Raw genomic sequence first — 21506 nt, forward strand, 5'->3', positions numbered from 1 at the left:
GTTGTCACTTTTTTTTTTTTTTTAGTTAACATACTTTGTTGATGATTTCAAACTTAAAAAAAAAAACAAACAAACATTAAAACTCTTACCAGACAAGACTTAACAGTGCCCTATATTTAACACAAAATATATATACTGTGTTTGCTGTGACTAATTTTTAAACTATGACTAGGAAAGTTATGACCAACCTAGATAGCATATTAAAAAGCAGAGACATTACTTTGCCAATAAAGGTCCAAATGGTCAAGGCTATGGTTTTTGCAGTGGTCATGTATGGATGTGAGAGTTGGACTGTGAAGAAAGCTGACTGCCAAAGAATTGATGCTTTTGAACTGTGGTGTTGGAGAAGACTCTTGAGAGTCTCTTGGACTCCAAGGAGATCCAACCAGTCCCTCCTAAAGAAGATCAGTCCTGGGTGTTCATTGGAAGGACTGATGCTGAAGCTGAAACTCCAGTACTTTGGCCACCTCATGTGAAGGGTTTACTCATTGGAATCCCTCCCTGATGCAGGGAGGGATTGAGGGCAGGAGGAGATGGGGACGACAGAGGATGAGATTGCTGGATGGCATCACCGACTTAATGGACATGAGTTTGGGTAAACTCCCGGAGTTGGTGATGGACAGGGAGGCCTGGTGTGCTGCGGGTCATGGGGTCGCAAAGAGTTGGACACAACCAAGCGACTGAACTGAACTGGATATGCATAGAAAAAATACATTAGGTTTCAATTTATTCTTCTATGGTAAAGAATATCACATTAGTTCACGCGAAATTTCCTTAACATATTAGATAATATAAATTATATTGCAATTTTTAAAAGAGTTTTAAGGATTATGAAAAAGGGGCATACTTAGTAATGTGTTGTTCAGTCACCAAATCATGTTGGACTCTGCGACCTCCATGAACTGCAGCACGCCAGGCTTTTACTAAGAGTAAAGGTTAGCAATTCATGGGATCACATATATATTATCTTCATTGTCATCCATACTTCTTCAACTGATTAGAAGCCTTTGAAAGATTGAGAGTATTCAGCCAAGAAGGTCAGCTCAGCACCTTTATAGTGATAAAGAATAGATCATATGGCATGACTTAATCTGTTAAGCAAATGAGCTTGCCCAAAGTGTAGGTAGCTCTGAAGGATTATTCCCATCCCAGTAAAGGTATGACTGGAGAATCGGTGGCCTTCCCTAAGAACACTGCTTTTATAAAACTTACTACAATAAGCCAAAGGGAATGTATGTTTCTCCCAATTATACATATTCCTAAGTCAACAACAAGAGATCAACCACCTGAATTAATCAAGCTTAATTCATTTTTTCAAACTGACTCTGGTTTGCTAAGGGTAAGGAAAGAGGAATCAAAGAGGGTCCAGTAGAATTACTCAGATGGTGATCTCTCCACTGAAAACATCAGAAAAATCAAATGTGTCCCTCCATAAGGAGCTCAGGTAAAGATTTACAGAGTCAATTGTCATGATCTTCTGTTTCTGGTGGTAAATGGATGTTTGTTCTTGGTTAAAATGAAGGATATTCTGAATAAAGACCTCATTGAAGTTAGAGTCCTGCTGGAAAAAAAGAAAAGAAAAGAAAAGACTTAAGTGCTAGGAAGCCCTAAAATGTCCCTGTTAAGTTTCACACTCTGATAAGAATTACTAAAGTTCCTCATTGCTCAAGTGCCATTCTCTGTTAGTCAACAGGTGTCCACCCTGCTATTAATAAGGATTAGATCTCCATACTTGCTTCCAGCTGTCTCCATCTAGACCCTGGGAAATCTTATCATGAAACAAAAGCTGTTCTCCAACTTTGCTGCCAGCCACTGACTCTACATTAATCAGGAGCCAGGTATGATACTTAGTACCACTAAAACTGAGATCATATGGCATGTTTTACACAAATTTCAGAAAACTATAGAAAATGATGATGTATCTGTCACCGTCTAAATACATTCTGTCCCAAATGAGTATCACAACAAAAATATTCAAAGTCAAATTTGAAACTGTGTAATTCAGATTGGGACTTGAATCCACTCAGCCAATATTCAAACCTGGCCAAAAATCAGTATGGGACTCGAACACATGCCAAACCCCATAGTATTCCAACAGAAATAACACATCTGATTTCAACACTTGAAGCTCAAGTTCTTGATGTCTCATCACAGAAAGAATTCAGTGAGAGATGAAATTATAGGTAAGAATTGGATTTATTTAGAGAGAAACGCATTCCACAGACAAGAGTGTGGGCCATCTCAGAAGATGAGAGTGGCTGCAAAATAAGGTGTGGCTAGATAATTTCATCAGACCCAGATGCTGGGAGGGGTTGGGGGCAGGAGGAGAAGGGGAGGCAGAGGATGAGATGGCTGGATGGCATCACCGACTTGATGGACATGCGTTTGAGTAAACTCTGGGAGTTGGTGATGGACAGGGAGGCCTGGCCTGCTGTGATTCATGGGGTCGCAAAGAGTCGGACACGACTGAGGACTGAACTGAACTGAACTGAGGTAATTTCATGGGCTAAGGAGTGGGAGAATTATTTCAACTGTTTTCGAGAAGGGGTGGAGATTTCCAGGAGTTGGTCCACTACTCACATTTTGGTTTTTATGGTCAGCCTTGGAACTGTCATGGTGCCAATGGGTACGTCATTTAGCTTGCTGATGTTACAGTGAGCATGTACTAGGGCACAAGGTCTAGTGGAAGTTGATGATCTGCCATTTTGCTCTTACTTGGTTCAAATCAGTTTATGTTGTGTCCTCAGGCTGTGTCATTCTTTCAAAGTTTTTGCCCTGCCCCCTTCCCTCCTACTTCAAAATGAATTAGTAATTATATTTCTCATTTTTAGAAAAATCACATTATAGTAATTTGGGGGATTTATATCTTGCAATATCTAAGTGTCTTCTAGACTCAGACTATCCACTTTCTGGTTTAAAACTGCAGTTAGCTAAAGTGGTCGGTGTTGAATGTGTGCCCATGTTTGACCTGGATTCAGTATTAGTGTAGTGATATATCTGGTGTTTTAATAATTGTATAGCTCAGTAAGTAATTCTTCTCACCAAATTTTATCCACAAGAAAAAAAAAATTCACTTTATTATTTTTATTTGTTGGCATTTAACTAACACCTCTCACGAACAGAAATAAAATCATACAAATTTGGTGTGTGGGTTGGGGGGGTGGTAGTTGTATTGGGTTGTATGCTTTAACTGGAGAAAGAAATGGCAACTCACACCAGTGCTTTTGCCTGGAAAATACTTTGGATGAAGGAGCCTGGTGGGCTATAGTCCATGGGCTCGCAAAGAGTTGGACATGACTTAAAGACTAAACAACACTATGCTTTAATACTGTACTTTACCATTAACTCTCAAATGAAGGACATATTCTTTCTCTTTTCCATCCTCTTTGCTTTGTATACAGTACCACCTGCCTTTCATATTTCCAGTTGCCCCAGAACACACATATGTCACTGGAAATGAAGCCTACGGATATCCTAATCTAAAAATCTAACTGAGCCTTAACAAGTGGCAATTGTCTCTTTCTACTAGGAAGTTATGTAGATAAGAGGTAGTGAATGAAACTTATATGTCTAAAAATCCACCTTGAGTTTCTTTAGTTTGCTCTGCATTTTCAGTAAAGGTTAAGACCACGATGCAGCAGTGTGTTGTAGTATTGTGGAGGAAAACAAAGCAAGGCCTGAGCACTTGTCTCATGCATCCAACCTGGGCTGGTGATCTGTTTCACCCTAGATACATATGTTTCGATGCTGTTCTCTTGAAACATCCCACCCTCGCCTTCTCCCACAGAGTCCACAAGTCTGTGCTATACATCTGAGTCTCTTTTTCTTTTTTTGCATATAGGGTTATCGTTACCATCTTTCTAAATTCCATATATATGTGTTAGTATACTGTAGGCCTGGTGCACTGGGAAGACCCAGAGGGATGGGGTGGAGAGGGAGGTGGGAGGGGGGACCGGGGTGGGGAATACATGTAAATCCATGGCTAATTCATTTCAATGTATGACAAAAACCACTGCAATGTTGTAAAGTAATTAGCCTCCAACTAATAAAAATAAATGGAAAAAAAAAAAAAAACAAAGCAAGGGGTCATAGAAAGGGGATGAGATACTCCTGCGTTACCACCATCCTTTACTGTTTCCCAGTGTTGTCAACAGCACCTCTTCCACGCTCAGCAGGGTCTTGGTTTAAATGGCAAATATAATGCACCCCTATAACTGTGATGAGGTTAAAAAATGTCTCAAAGCACTGGACAACCTTTGGGGTCCAAGGGTGCAAGTCTGGCCACTACTTCAAAGCTATGGTTTTTCCAGTAGTCATGTATGGATGTGAGATTTGGGCCATAAAGAAAGCTGAGCACAAGCAAATTGATACTTTTGAACTGTGGTCTTGAAGAAGACTCTTGAGAGTCCCTTGGACTGCAAGGCGATCCAACCAGTCAATCCTAAAGAAATCAGTCTTGAATATTCATTTGAAGGACTGGTGTTGAAGCTGAAGCTCCAGTACTTTGGCCACCTGATGCAAAGAACTGACTCTTTAAAAAAGACCCTGATGCTGGGCAAGATTGAAGGCAGGAGGAGAAGGGGATGACAGAGGATGAGATGGTTGAATAGCATTACCAACTCAATGGACATAAGTTTGAGCAAGCCCCTGGTAGTAGGTGATGGATAGGGAAGCCTGGTGTGCTGTGATACATGGGGTTGCAAAGAGTCAGACACAACTAAGGGACTGAACTGAACTTAGATAAAGATGGAATCTTTTTTGGTTCAAGACACATTCTGGCTCCAATAAACCCAATAGTCTTTTGCTCCATTATATACATCTGTCAGAAATCCAAGACAGATTTCTAAATTTGTTCCCATGGCGCAGAAAAGTTGTCTTGCCCTAGCCACATATAAGCCTTAATAGACATAAATCCAGATTCAGAGTGTTACTTGGCAACAGTGACTAGGTGACTAGAAAAAAGTTTGCCTTAAATTTACATTTGTTTTTGATAGTCAGGAAAACCACAATATTAGCATTTGAAAACCACAGGTTCTGCATTATGATGCAGACCGTAGGGTTACTTCCTTTTTCACTTACTTTTCATGCAACAAACATTTATTTATTAAATGTTGCTACACCCTGCCCTTGTGCTGGTTCTCAAATATAAGTGTCAACAAAGAGTTTTTGACCTAATGATGATCCTGATTCTACACAAGAAAATTAACGGGTTTTGTTGGAGGAAGAATAGATTGAGAAGTACAATTCTACAAATCATGCAGTTTGAGACTTTAAACAGGAAACGTCTTGGTTTTACCCCTTATTTTATTTTATTTTTTGAGGTTTAGTTATATAAATTCCATACATAAACATAAAAACAGACTAGAAAAGAAAATTTGGTAGTAACTACACAACTGTTCCTAGTGAAACTACAAAGAGAGTAAGAGAGATTTTTTTTTCATCTTATTTGAGTACCAGGGTCTTGAAGATTTGGAACTGTAAAGGAGGGGATCATCAAGCTTGCATTCCTGTTTTTCATCATGTATATACTACTGCCTCTTGATGAAAGTGAAAGAGGAGAGTGAAAAAGTTGGCTTAAAACTCAATATTCAGAAAACTAAGATCATGGCATCTGGTCCCATTACTTGATGGCAAATAGATGGGGAAACAGTGGCTGACTTTATTTTTTGGGCTCCAAAATCACTGCAGATGGTGACTGCAGCCATGAAATTAAAAGACGCTTGCTCCTTGGAAGAAAAGCTATGACCAATCTAGACAGCATATTAAAAAGCAGAGAAAAAATAAAATAAAAAGCAGAGACATTACTTTGCCAACAAGGTCTATCTAGTCAAAGCTATGGTTTTTCCAGTAGTCATGTATGGATGTGGGATTATAAAGAAAGTTGAGCGTTGAAGAATTGATGCTTTTGAACGGTGGTGTTGGAGAAGACTCTTGAGAGTCCCTTGGACTGCAAGGAGATCCAACCAGTCCATCCTAAAGGAAATCAGTCCTGAATATTCATTGGAAGGACTGATGTTGAAGCTGAAAATCCAATACTTTGGCCACCTGATGCAAAGAATTGACTCATTGTTAAAGACCCTGATGCTGGGCAAGATTGAAGGCAGGAGGAGAACGGGACGACAGAGGATGAGGTGGTTGGATGGCATCACTGACTCAATGGACATGAGTTTGAGTAAATTCCAGGAGTTGGCAATGGACAGGGAGGCCTGGCGTGCTGCAGTCCATGAGGTCGCAAAGAGTCGGACATGACTGAGTGACTGAACTGAACTGAACTGAACTGAAATACTACTGTGATTTTTCCACTGGTGAAACAGAATCAAGCTTCTTTAAGAAAGCATTTATTAGAAAACACTTTGACTATGCACTTGGTGAATGGTTGTTACATGCAGACAATAAATACTGCCTGGCATTCACAGAAGCATTCACCCTTTTCTGAGCATATCTTCCTAATCGTGCCCATTATCTACAGCATGTCTGATTTCACACACATCAGCACATTCACTTTACAGCCCCCTTTGTAAACACACAAACTACATTCTGCAAACTTTCAACCCATATTTTTATTTGTGCATCAAACACATCAAAGAACAAAAGATCTGTGGGAAAATTATTCACCACTACATAACTCCTTTCGTCAGAGCATAGTGCTCAAAGAATTCTCCTTAGAGTCTTTGATCCAAAGCTGTGCTCCTCACGTGAGTTTTATGCTCCTCTTCCTCTTCTCTTTTATTGTCACCTACTTTGTGGCTCATCTCCTGATCTGTTCTTAAATTCTGAAATAAAGAAACAGGCAAAAATAAATCAATTCAAGATTGTACAAAGACTTTGATGGGATAATGTAAATAATTAATACTTAAAATAGTGAAAAATATCACACTATTACTGACTTATATAGTTAATCTGTCCACATGAGTAAATTTCTTAAAACGTGATCAATCTGTCTATACATGAAGTAAGGACCAAATTTGGCTAGGAAACAAAGTAATATGAAAAGCATAAGTTTACAGCAATCAAGACTGATGGAAAGGGCTAATGAGAAAATTGATCTGTTTGCATGGTAGGGAAAGTGGAAATAATTTCTTGCACATTACACAAATCAAGACTTCATAATTAGATTTGACACAAATACAGGTATAACATCATTGCATGGGACATTAGGTTGTACTACAAAGTAATTTAGCTTGGAAATTTAAGTTCTGTTAAGAAATAAGCTCACCAACCTAATAAGAGAGGAACATTTTCATGATGAAAAAAAATCAATAGCGTTTTTTCTAATTTAAATATTCAGTGTAGCCTAGGAGAACAAAATGGAGAAAAAAATACTGAAATCTAATTGTGTTGCTCCAACTGAGTAAAATGTGAACAGTAAACAAGCAGAATGCAGACTAAAAATTAAGTAGTACTTTTTTTTCTTTTTACCCCAAATTGGTTTTATTATTGTTCAATCACTGAGTACTACATTACAATAAACAGTGAAGCAAGGAGAGACTAGTGACTTCCAAACAATTTTAGGATTTAAATTGCTTGTATATTTATTACTTGCAGTTTTATTTTCCATTTAAAAAATACATCAGCAAGTCAAAGGCATACACTTTGGGAAAATAATGAAGATTTCAGGAATAGTGTATATTGAGATTAAACCTAGACCAAAGGAAAAATGCAAATATGACTGGAGATCAAACCAGTCAATCCTAAAGGAAATCAATTCTGAATATTTATTGAAAGGGCTGATGCTGAATTTGAAGCTCCAATACTTTGGCCACCTGATGTGAAGAGTTGTCTCAGAAAAGACTCTGATGCTGGGAAAGATTGAAGGGAGGAGATGGGGATGACAGAGGATGATTTGGTTGGATGGCATCACTGACTCAATGGACATAAGTTTAAGCAAGCTCCAGGAGATGGTGAAGGACAGGGAAGTCTGACATGTTGCAGTCTATGGGGTCGCAAAGAGTCAGACACGACTGAGTGACTGAACTACAAAAACATCGTGATCATTGTAAAGGAGACAGGCTGATACTACAAGTTGAATTTACATCTGAGAGTCAGTAACCTGATAACTGGCTGCACAGACAGTGAAAACACCTAGACCAAAGAAAAAATGTGAATATATTTTATTTTGTATTTATTTGCAAGGAACAGACATAATGTGTGGTTTGGCTTGATTTTTATCAACTGGCAACTTTGAATGCTCAAAAGATAAGTTTGTTTAGTGCTCTGATAGGTGCTTTCCAGATGTTATAAGAGTTTTCATGAAGTTGGATCACACACACTCATTTAATTCTTTCACCATCAAACAGTGGTGAGAGAAGTTCAGTATTTTCTACCAAGGAGTTCATTAGAAACTCAGTGGCCAAGGATGGTCACATAGGCTGGTCACATAGGCACCCTCTGCCTAGTAAGCACCAAAACTCCAGATTCCCAGAAGGAAAGCTGGTATTTAGCATAAAATATATCATTTGTATAACCAGTTTAAGCACAGGGAGCCAGTCACATTAGGAATGGTGAAAATCTTTCTAAAACTCAGTTCTGATCTACCTATTGAAGGCCAGACTTACAAGCAGGTCTTTCTGAGGATGATAATCTCAGGCCAGGTAACTTTTTTCTGCACATCTAGCATAGTTTAGTATTCTTTATATTAAACTTTCTTTGTTGATATTATTGTGTTATTTATGTCTCTTAATTGGTGTTGGACTGATATGCTATATAAATTACTTCTTAGTACATATTAGAAGTTTTCAATGTTAAATTAATTTCTAATCTCTTCAGAAATTATTTAGAAAGTCACTGCCACAGAATACTAAATACTATCAGAAGTTAGCTGCATGACATCAAACAATAATTCAATTTAGGCAATTTAGTGAAAGAAATCCAGACAGCTGGTAGCTAGGTTTATGTCTATACCCAAAAGTCATTTTAGACTAAAGCAAGTAAAAAAAGGAACAAGTGTGAAGTCTGTAAAACATGTTCTTGTTTTTATGTAAAAACTTTTCTTTCAACTATTTTGCTATATTCTGAATATTCAAATTATTTTAAAATATTCATTAAGGAAAAGGATTCACTACTTTAAAATTCTATGAGCTTAAAAATGGGAAATGGGAAAGTGTTAAAACTGGAGATAGCAGAAGCAAAATGTATTTTACACATGTCCTAAGAAGCAGGTGGGGAATTGAAAGTGCAAAGCGATCTTGCAGAAAACTCATTCTGGGTGCTTTCTGATAAGGCAAAACTGCCATCAAACAGGGCAGAACCCAGACTGCCACACTAGCCTTTGAGTTTTACTTATTTGGTGCCAGCAAAAACTAAAAAGCAAAACTGAATTCAAAAAGGCCATTTTTGTCTGTGGATTTCAGATTCCTTGAATTCTTGGAAAGCAAAACAGAAGAATCCCTGACTAAAGGCTTTCTGGTAAGTACCTATGAAAAACTATGATTCCTATACATAACAGGATGAAGAGAGACTAGTATAAGCCTCTCTGGTGTTGCCGAGTAGATAAAAGGTAGAGGCCATCTGTCATCAAAATTCCCCTGAGAAAATAGGATCTGTTTGGACTTTGCTGTCAGAGAATCAAATAATTTCAGAAGGCAGACCTGCTTAAAAGCCAGCCAACCTAACCCTATAATTTTATAAATAGGAAACTGAACAGGGGAGAATAAGTAATATGCCAAAAAATGCACAGCTAGTTAGAGGCATTTGCTGATTAGTAGCATGCTAATAGGAAAAAGTAACTATAAACACATAAATTCAATGCTCTTCTCATAGACCACTTGATCACATCAGAGAGAACAGATGCCTTAGAGCTGCGTGGCTCCTAGCACAGGAGAGCTGAGCACCACTGTGATGTGATAGTCCTCAAAAGACATTATTCTAAAATCACTGAATACATCAGAGGCATTGTTTTGGATTTTAGAATTTAAATTTTTCTTTACCTGATATTTTACAAAAGTTTTTAGAGACCATTTTGATTGTTTCTCTTCCTGTTGGTTTTACAGTATATATCTTCTCTAAGTAAATAACACAACGGGTTGAGAGTTTTTGTCCTTGATTATTTAAATCTGTCACATCAGATCTAATATGTTGGTGTATATTAAATGCCTAGCATCTGTACTTGGAACTAATAGTCAGCAAGTGTCAGTACTTGTATCTTATCCCACAATATTTTATACTTTCTGGTAGTCTGTATCGTAGTCATCTATGTTTTCTTACAGTGGTAATTTAATTATGGTTTAAAAGTTTAGCTCAGTTGCCAAATAACAGACACAATGTTTCACGTGGTCTCAAGGTATCATAAATTTTTCTGAGTTGTTCTATACCCTCATTTAGCATCTAGTGATACATTTCACCCAATGAAGATTGTTTCCTCCAACATGCATGTTTACCTTGAATATCTTCATGAATGGAGAATAGAGAGATATTATTCACAATGCTAGCCATTTATGAATGTAAGAAAGCATATCCTTAGAGTTAGGCTTATATATTTCCATGTAACTCCCTTACCTTTGATCTAGTTTTTCCCTGTAAGACTATGTTAGGGGTAGAAACTAACAAACACACCAAAGCATCCAAGGTGATCCTTCAATTGCGTAAAACAGGTACTGTGACCATGGTATGGGTTTCATTTCTGGACTAAAATTTCTCATTTTGTTAAGCCACCTTTTGATGCTATTATTTGCATACTTTACTACTTCGGGATTGCCTCTGTAGTGTACTCGCATATATTTTCAATATTCCCCTCAAAAATGATAACTGAACAACTAAACTCAATACACTTTATCATTATAGAATGTGTAGCATGTTTCCTGTTTCAACTAGATTATTACTACTAATGAGTTAATACATTAATATTTTAAGTCATATTTAACAATAACTAAAACTCTTGATATATATATTTACAAATCCAGCTATATAACCAGGGCCCCTCTTTCTTTTTTTTTTTTTTTACTTTACTTGGGCAATTAATTTTATGAACATAAATGCATGTCTTAACTTTTATGCTGTGGATTGTACATCTTATATATTCATGTTTTCAAACCCTAGTCTGTCATGCATTAGCTCTTCTTATCCATTTTTTGTGCACCTGGAGATTTAATAAGAAAGCTATTTATGTGTTCCTTAAAAACATGCAGTGAAGGTTAAAACCACGTGACCTTAGGTAACAGAATACACCTTGAACCTTGCTGATACCTAATCTATTTGTGTGATATTATACTACTGGGAGTTTGAGGAGTAGTCTTGTAAGTATCACCTCCTATTACACTAAAAACTATTCTACTGAACTGATTAATTGGCACTGTTTTTGCATCTTTCCTTAACCAACTAAAAGCCCTTCCCTAAATTGAGCATGTATGTCTCTGGATTTTATTCAAATATATTATGGAAGACTTGTTAAGGAAAGGCCATATGGAAATTAAAATCCTAGATTTGTGCCAATAGTTGTTACTTTGTATACAATTCTTGAAAATGGAAATGATATTAGGCTAGACTTATTTTTCTAGGTATCTCATATCTTTCTTTATTTCAAAGGCATATGTAAGAAAAATTAAATGACTTGAGAGTAAAACTCTTAGAAATCATCATAAATACACAATAGAGGAGCCACTGAAGGGGACACAGGAAAATGTAGGATTTATTTGTTTTTCTCAGTTGGAATCTGCTACTAATAATAGAGATGATGGTTCCAAAAAGTTGGTAATTATTCAATCAAGAATAAAATTTGGACACTCATCTAGGAAATACTAAAACCTTATTACTTTTTGCCAAAACTTCTACATGTCTTGGAAATAGCTTATTCAGTAATAGAGAAAATATTTCATTCTGTATAATAACAAAAGCCAGTGAAAATGCAGCTAATTAAGAATGGCAGATCTGAGAGGGTCAAAGATCTTATTGTCGACCAAGAAAGACTCAGTCATTTTTGTGGAGTCAAGATTCAGTCCCTGTCATTTGGAGCCCAGCTCTTTACTTTCTGTGGAAATGGGACATCGTGACATATTTGGAAAGAAGCTGTATGGTGAATCTAGATATTAGAGAGAGAAAAATGACCCTTAAAAATAATCTATATCGTTAACATATTAACCTCTCATTATCAATCACTATCCTTTACTCAGTATCAATTAATCTTTATGAGACCAATACAGTTAGATTGTTTTAAATACATCTAAATGAGATAATAAAGGCACTCAGTAACTTTTGAGGCTCTGCTATTAATATTAAAAATACTGAGTAAGTGTTGGTACCTGTATATCTGTGTTTGAGTATATCTGTGTTTAATATACTTTGTTTGGCTGTATACATTATGAATAGAAAAAGAAATAGAATATTGCCTATCCAGACTTTATGATCCCTCAGATTCTGTTTTCTGACAACATGATTATGTAATACAAGAACCTGTATTTGGGAGTACTAGGTCCTAACCATCTGGAGTCTTAAAATTTGGTAGATTCTAGCTGCCTTCCCTTTGGATTTTACTATTAAATACATTTTGTATTATCTTCTCTACTGCTACATTAGTGGTCTTCAAGTAATCCAATTTGTTGTGCTGCAGAACATTTTAACCTATCAGAATACCCTTAGACATCACCATTTGTGCTAGGACAATCTAATCAACACAGTAGTAGACTAACATTGACTGGGTAATAACATAAGTTTGGTTATTAATATGTATCAGGGACTGTGCTATACTGTACATTCTTTGTGTAATTTCATCATCAGAACATCCCTCTGAGCAAACTACTATCATTACCCATTTTTCAGAAGGTATACTGATATTTACAATTGTTAAGTAACTTGATTGAAGTTATGTGGTGTTTGACTAACCTAAAGACTCTCACTCCAGGCTTCCCACTTTCAACCAGTCCACTAGTCCTCTGTCCAATAATATGTTAGAAAATATTGGAGAATAAGTATGGATCCCATCTATTAATACAAATCAAGTAAATATTTCAGGAACTTTTAAAATAATTTGTCTCACTATCATTTCTTGAATTCTTGAATTTTACAATAAGTGATATTAGCCTCAATAATCTTACTTTTAGGGGGAAAAAAGCTGACCAACAGAGGTTTGTATGATGATAGAAATATTATGCTGTATGGTGTTCAAAATGATGCCCAGTATACATTGGGTAACATGCACTTGAAACAGTACTAGTGTGACTAAATAACTGAATTTAACCTTCATTTAACTATAATTAAATTTCAGTAGATTCATGTGCCCATGGGTTGCCATATTGGACAGTGCAATTCTACAGCATAAATTTCCATTTTTCAAAACAATATTTTGATCATCTAAAATTGAAATTTAAGATCTTAATTTTTGGTAGCCAAGTTATTTATTAATATAAAATGTTATGTAGAACCTTAATAGATAAATCAAAAATGAGTGCCTTGGTCAAAGTGACAAGAGAGAGAAAAGCCTGGATTTTATAGTATAAGCAGGTAATCTCTCCCCTCTCTGCTTGCACTCCACTCCAAGTAACCTCTAAGGAACTGGTAGGTGCTACCTATACAGAATCATTTGAAACTCATTGATAAAAATATTGCAAGGCCTCTTCCATCTTATATAATTTCTTAAATGTTTGTAAAATTGATTTTGCAATTAATTAAATACATCAATACCTTAACAATGTGCATGATAGTAATGTTAATGATACTCTTAATTTATAACCTAGAGATTAGCTTACTGTTTTTTTAAGTTCAATCTTGGAATATAGAAATAGAGTGTTTCAAGTACTGGGTGCTCAGACATGTCTGACTCTCTGACCACACGAACTCTAGCCTGCCAGACTCTGTCCATGGGATTTTCCAGGCAAGAATACTAGAGGTTTCCATTTCCTCCTCCAGGGGACCTTCCTGGCCCACGGATCCAACCTGCATCTCCAGCATGTCCTGCATTGACAGGCAGATTCTTTACCACTGACCACCTGGAATCCCCAAGTGCTATGCTGTTGTTGCTTAGTCACTTAGGCGCGTCCAATTCTTTGCAACCCCATGAACTGTAGCCCGCAAGGCTCTTCTGTCCATGGGATTTTTCAAGCAAGAATACTGGAGTTGGTTGCCATTTTCTTCTCCAGGGTCAGGTGCTACAGATGGTACCAGTACAGAGAGCAGGTGAGGGAGTGCGAAATGAAAGGAAAGGGGGCACTGTACAGAAGACATAACACATAGGCTGAATCCTGCAGGGGTAGCATAAGTGGGAACAGAGGTTAGTGGTAGGGGGAAGACATTCTAAAAATACAAATTCTCTCCAAAGTCTAAGCAGTAACTATCTGAAGGCATAAGTTTATTTACACTCTCTAAAGGTCAGGTGAATTTTATCTTGGCTTACTTGTTCAGTTTGGATGCTTGATATAATCGTTTTCCAATTGAAAAATAGATGTTCTTGAAAAAAATGAGAAAGTAAATATGTTTTGAATACTTTTGCTTTCTCTATAATTTAGTTTCTTCTAGACATATTTCTCAAACTTGAAGATCAATTTTCCCTGCCCACCATGCTTTTCAATAGGTCTAGCAAAACAGAGATATGTTTCATTGAAAACCTTATGTGGAATCACATACCCCTGAAAAGAGTCATGAAAACAAGAGTAATTTATTTGTGTGGGAATTTGCAGTTTTAAATGACATATTTTTCTAATTCATTCTGTGAGTTGAGAGTGGACACTTTGTTGCTGTTGTTATCAAATAGTGATTTCTCATGTTTATGAAAGCATGCCAGAAAACAAATGATACAAGTGATTGCTGACTAATGTCACATTGTTGATGTTTTAGAAAGGCAGGCAAGAAGAATAGATATCTAGAGGAAAAAAAGATAATTTTAACAAGCAACACTTGATTCCTAAATAACTATTTTATTTCTTATATGTTTGGGCTTAAAGAGTAACAAATTATAAGAAAAAAGTTGAAAAAAATTAAAAACAAATGAACAATTGGGAACAGAATATTGTTAAAACAGCAAAAAGACTCGAGTCAAGAATAACTAGTGGGAAATATATTAAGACTCAGGCTAACACAATTAAAGATATTTTGATAATAATGTTCAAATTATATTCTAAATAACATTAAAAAGTAAATGCCATAGGTAAGAATATTAATATCAGTCAGTTAGTTCAGTCACTCAGTCATGTCTGACTCTTTGCGACCCCGTGGACTGCAGCACACCAGGCTTCCCTGTCCAACACCAACTCCCGGAACTTGCTCAAACTCATGTCCATTGAGTCAGTGATGCTGTCCAGCAATCTCATCCTCTGTTGTCCCCTTCTCCTCCCACCTTCAATTTTTCCCAGCATCAGGGTCTTTTCCAATGAGTCAGTTCTTTGCATCAGGTGGCCAAAGTATTGGAGTTTCAGCTTCAGCATCAGTCCTTCCAATGAATAGTCAGGACTGGTTTCCTTTAAGATGGACTGGTTTCATCTTCTGAGGGACTCTCAAGAGTTTTCTCCAACACCACAGTTCAAAAGCATCAATTCTCCAGCGCTCAGCTTTTTTTATAGTCCAACTCTCACACCCATACATGATTATTGGAAAAACCATAGTTTTGACTAGATGGACCTTTGTTGGCAAAGTAATGTCTCTGCTTTTTAATATGCTATCTAGGTTGGTCATAGCTTTTCTTCCAAGGAGCGAGCGTCTTTTAATTTCATGGCGGCAGTCACCATCTGCAGTGATTTTGGACCATCAGAAGACCCTGTTTCTGCCACTTTCAGTATCTCCCATTTAAGGAGTTTTCATAAGCCTCTTATCCTTATCTGTCAGAGAGCAGACACAATGAAAACCACAATCACAGAAAACTAATCAAACTGATCACATGGACCACAGCCTTGTCTAACTCAATGAAACTATGAGCCATGCCGTGTGGGGCCACCCAAGACAGATGGGTCATGGTGGAGAGGTCTGACAAAACGTGGTCCACTGGAGAAGGGAATGGCAAAAAGGCAAAAAGAATGTTTATATATATAAAGAGGAAAATGAAAATTGTAGAGGAATGAGAGTATATAAACTCTATAATTATTAAGTGAAAAAATGGGGAACTTTCCTGGTGGCCTTCCAATGCGGGGGTGCAAGTTCAATCCCTGGTCAGGGAGCTACGACACCACAGGTCTCATGGTCAAAAACAAAAACAATACATAAGACAGAAACAATATTGTAAGAAATCCAGTAAAGACTTTAAAAATGCTCCACATCAAAAAAAAAAAACCTTTAAAAAAGAAAAAATCATATAATTTAAAAATCAACATCTAAATTTCTTATAATAACTATATTTATCATGCTATTTTCTCAAATATCATTGTATTAATATTGACTTATTGCCTATACATTTTCCTACAAGTTGGCATACATGTATGTGTTACAGAATGTAGAAAACTCACAAGAGTATTACTTCTTGATGTTCATTGTTGTCTAGCTGACTTATTTTTGAACACTCTGCTATGTCTATCTTGATGGCATGTGCTATAATGATCAATGTGAATGAGATGTATTTCCTGACCGAGCCAATATAAAAAGCATGAAAGTGAAACATTGCAGAAGGGTAAAGCCATTTTTGCTTCCGTTTGGAAAAAAACATATGTTACTGCTTTTGACCTTTTAGTGTTTTCTTGTGGTTAGCCAACACATCATCCAATTCTATAAAAAACAATCACTTCCAAAGTGGCATAAAATAAACTCAGATATCGGGGAAAGGATGAAAACATTCAGTAACACCCAGCAGAGAGCAGAAAGGGCAAAGGTGCAAATCATCAGCTACATTGTATTTCTGTTTAAGCTTTCATTAGATCAAGATTTTAAATGTATCTTAAAGTGCTTTCTAATAATTCCTGTCATAACATTTTTGAGTTTCTATTATCGTCATGTGTTCTTTTTGAATTTGCATCCAGGACTAAATACCCAGCTAGATAATAGTGATTAAATACAGCACAGGGTCCAGTTTAATTGGATGATTATGAAATTATAGAATTCAAAGGATATTAATGTTTATTTAATTTTTAAATAATTTTGTATTTATTTTGATTGCATTCTTGCATATGTCTCACATAACCCTATTTTTAAAATTTTATATTTTACACTAAGTGGATTAAGACGCTTGTTCAAGGTTATACACTAAGAAATAAATCAGCAAGTTTTTCTGATTCCTAAGTCCTATCTATCCCATATATGTATTTTATATATATATATACACACACACACACAGACACATACATTTCTTCCCAGATATTTCAATCAATAAGTCTCAACATGAAACCATTTGGGGTCATCTAATCAACACTTTTAGTTTTGGTTCTAGAAATTGAAAGGCAATAAGATTACGTAAGGGGTCCAAGGTCAATGAGTAAGATGGTCTGAGATGCTAGGACATGACTCCAGGCTTTCTTGATGGGACTTTTCATTACATCATGTCATTTCTGTGTCTTTACAATATTTTTTTGCCTATTCAACTTAACATGTTTCTCCTTGCTCTTACTGAGGTATGAAAATAGAAACCTTCTGTCACTCGGCTAGCATTAAAAATGTCCAAAGGGTCTCCAAGAGTGGGACGTGACTGAGTACACACACACCACACATTATTTGTGGTTCAGTGGTTTTCAATTTTAGCTATGCTCTAAAATCAATCACTGTGTGTAATTATTCTAATATGAATAGTTAAGCTTGGAAATTCAGTTGAAGCCCTACAGTCTGTATTTTAATAAAGTGCTACGGGTACCATCACAAATACAATGACAACAGCAATAATCATAGCTGACACATAATGACTTACAAAGCTTTCTATGTGTCAAATACTATATAAGCCCTTTAAACGTATTAACTCTTTAATATTTCAAACAATCCCATCATTTAGGTAACTATAAGCATGTGATTTTAAGATGAGGAGACTGGGACAGAAAGAATTGAGGTAACTGTCACAAGGTCATATAGCCAGAATGGAGAAACTAGAATTGAACACCAATTTCGCGGCGCTCTGGAATTTTAAGTGGTTTTATGGTCATTACTCTATCTCACTGTATCTTTTCATCAGGACAGGAAAAAGAAAACATTTCTAGGTATATGTAATCTTAATATATTCATTCACATATTAAGAAAACAAAACTTTTGAGAAGTGAAATGCCTTTCAAGTCATAAAACTAGTAATTGAGAGACCTAGTATGCTACTCTAGTGTTTCTCCAGAAACATTACCTCTCGGCCTCAACGATTTTGCTTTTCTTTAAGTATGATATTTAATGTAGGGACTGTATTAACTCAAAATGCCTAGCTGAAAACAGCAGAAGTAAATTTTGGTTTTAAAATGATAACTGTTCATAAAAATTATATTGAGAAGTTCACGGAATTGTGAGAAAGGTGTGTCAGTATTCAGGTTCCAAGAATAGAGGCCCGAAATACTCCAAGAATGATGGCCCAGAACTCTCCAAGGGAAAACAGCTTGTGTCATTGCTGCCTCTAGGACGCTCATCTGTCAAGAGCACAGCTTGAATGCAACCAAAACTATGCCAGCACTAACATCAGTTCTAGGACCAGAAGTAAAAATTGTAAGCATTATGACGCTGGAAGATCCAATGTCAATTAAATGAATTCTATAAAAGGTGTATTTACTACTCAAGAGGATTGCTGCCAAAGAAAGTTTCACTTCAGCAAGTACATGGCTCAAATCCTGAATCACATGTTGAACTGCAAAGAAAAGTGAGAACTTGCTCTTCTTGGTTTCCTCCTTGGAGAGATGAAACTTTTTCAGCAAGCAAAACATGACAAGGTTGTTCGAATGGTGATAAGAAGTCTCATATGGAAGCTAGAAAGATACGGAGTCAGAAAGGAATTAGAGAAGGATGACTTTAAGACAAAATATTTGAAATCTAAGCTCTTGGAATATTAGTTTAGAGGAGGAATATACAATTAACTAGAAGGATACCTTAAAATAAATTGTAACTGCATACTTCATTAAAAGGCTGAGAGACTTGTTTTTCAATTCTGTATCTTGAATTGGAATACTTTTGGTAGACGTATTAAAAAAAAAATAGAGTCTGACAGAAGGATCTGGATTTAATACTACTCCCATTCATGACCTGCAGCATGGTCCTGTGTAAGTTTTGTTACCATTTAAAAAGCTATGGCTGTATCAGAAACTGAAAATAATACTTACTTCACAGGGTTATTTGAGTATTAAATGAGAGTGCAAGTAAAATACCTGACACCAAACATTATTCCAATTTCTCTATCCTCTGGAAAAATTTTGCAATAGAAACACTTTGAATCCAATGCTATTAATAAACAAATATATGTAAATTACTCATGACCTTCCAAACTGGACTTAACCATGCACCCTTTATGATCCTCAATACCAACGAAGAAGACTTTTATCATAACTTTTAAATTTCTATTGACCACCATTTTTTAATACATCTATTAATCTCCTCTATTATATCCTATATTCCTTGAAGCCAGGAAGAAATTGTAAGGCAAATACAGATGACTGCCTACCAAAACATACATTCTTCCTTTTCTAGTCATTAATAGAATCCTGATTTTACTTATTGAAATAATGATTCATTCAGGAAGCATGCAGAGTACAAGCACCTTTAAAACCGCCATGCCACATGACTAAGTTCTGAGAAGTGTTGTGTGAAGTGGCTGGAAAAACATGTTAAAACAATGAGTACTTTTTAAAGTTTTTTTCTCCTGCCTTCCTGCTTCCTGGGACCAAAGATAATAGTTGAAGCTCCAGTAGCCATGTTGGTCCATGTGGTAATCTTGAGAATGAAAATCATATGGGGCAGGGAGACGAAACATAAAGAACCGAGGAGCATGAGACCTTTGTTCAGCTACTATAGCAGTGCTACATTGCCTTCCTCTGGACTTTTTATATATGAGAAAAGAGCATTTGTATCTTTTAGACATCAAGAACCAAACAGTCAAACAATATTTAACTGATCCATATTGTCTCTCATCTAAATTTCTATCCCCAGACATCACAATGCCTGAAACATTGTATTTAATAAAAATTTAATTAATTTATTCATCTATGATTTTAAGCCAAATAGAGATGATTTCTGATGTGTCCATGACTTCATTTGAACACATATAACAATAGAAAATTTCCTATCTGATCAGAGAGTAAATAGAAAGTCACCTGAAGATGAGAAAAAAAATATAGGATATGTATTTGCATGCTAAGTCGTTTCAGTCACGTCCAGCTCTGCGACCATTTGACTGTAGGCCAGCAGGCTCCTCTGTCCATGGGATTCTCCAGGCAATACTGGAGTGCGGTGCCATGGCCTCCTCCAAGGGATAATCCCGACCAAGGGATCGAACGTTTCCCGCATCGGTAGGTGGGTTATTTACCACAGAATTTGGCTGCCAATAGAAGTAGAGCCCTGGAAAGCCCCTCCCTGGCCCCACACCTTGGGGTTAATTGTGTCCTCTCCATAGTTTTTGTCCTCTCCTACTGGAGAGTCCTAATGTGATGAAGCACAAGCTGGAATCAAGATTGCCGGGAGAAATATCAATAACCTCAGATATGCAGATGACACCACCCTTATGGCAAAAAGTGAAGAAGAACTAAAGAGCCTCTTGATGAAAGTGAAAAAGTTGGCTTAAAACTCAGCATTCAGAAAACTAAGATCATGGCATCTATTCCCACCACTTCATGGCAAATAGATGGGAAAACAGTGGAAACAGTGGCTGACTTTATTTTGGGGGGCTCCAAAATCACTACAGATGGTGACTGCAGCCATGAAATTAAAATAAATTTTAAAAAAAAGCTTGCTCCTTGGAAGAAACACTATGACCAACCTAGACAGCATTTTAAAAAGCAGAGACATTAATTTACTAACAAAGGTTCATCTAGTCAAAGCTGTGGTTTTTTCCAGTAGTCATGTATGGATGTGAGAGTTGGACTATAAAGAAAGCTGAGTGCCAAAGAATTGATGCTTTTGAACTGTGGTATTGAAAAAGACTCTTGAGAGTCCCTTGGACAGCAAGGAGATCCAACCAGTCCATCCTAAAGGAAATCAGTCCTGGATGTTCATTGGAAGGACTGATGCTAAAGCTGAAACTCCAATATTTTGGCCACCTGATGCAAAGAACTGACTCATTGGAAAAGACCCTGTTGCTGGGAAGGATTGAAGGCAGAAGGGGACAACAAAAGATGAGATGGTTGGATGGCATCACTGACTCTATGGACATGAGTTTGAGTGAACTCTGGGAGTTGGTAATGGACAGGGAAGCCTGGCATGCTGCAGTCCATGGGGTCACAAAGAGCTGGACACAATGGAGCAACTGAATTGAACTGAACTGAACGGACCGCTCAGCCCCTGCAGAGCTCTGGAGGCTGAAGTTTCCCATCTCAAGGGTATGTATTTACTTTTTCTAAATATAATTGTATTCAAATGAAAAGTGAGTGATTTAAAACTGACTTGCCTATATCTGCTTATTTTTCTATAGCTCTTTTGAGAACATGTGAAGTACCCTTTTTAGATAAATTTTTGCTAGTGTGTAATAGACTGGAATGAAATTTCAGAAGAGACGTTTG

At 36.7% G+C, this 21506-nt stretch overlaps 1 long non-coding RNA gene across 1 annotated transcript in view; it reads left to right on the forward strand.

The window, feature by feature from the left end:
- The first annotated feature begins 1631 nt into the window (after positions 1 to 1631).
- The window catches only part of LOC110134835 (uncharacterized), a 167532-nt gene continuing 147657 nt past the window's right edge, over positions 1632 to 21506 (forward strand). Inside the window, exons 1-2 of the long non-coding RNA XR_011492971.1 lie at positions 1632 to 1838; positions 9351 to 9405. This is a non-coding gene — a long non-coding RNA (uncharacterized lncRNA). The remainder of the gene's footprint in view (positions 1839 to 9350; positions 9406 to 21506) is intronic.

This window comes from Odocoileus virginianus, chromosome 19 (genome assembly GCF_023699985.2).
Source record: "Odocoileus virginianus isolate 20LAN1187 ecotype Illinois chromosome 19, Ovbor_1.2, whole genome shotgun sequence".
In the NCBI taxonomy this organism is placed as follows: domain Eukaryota; kingdom Metazoa; phylum Chordata; class Mammalia; order Artiodactyla; family Cervidae; genus Odocoileus; species Odocoileus virginianus.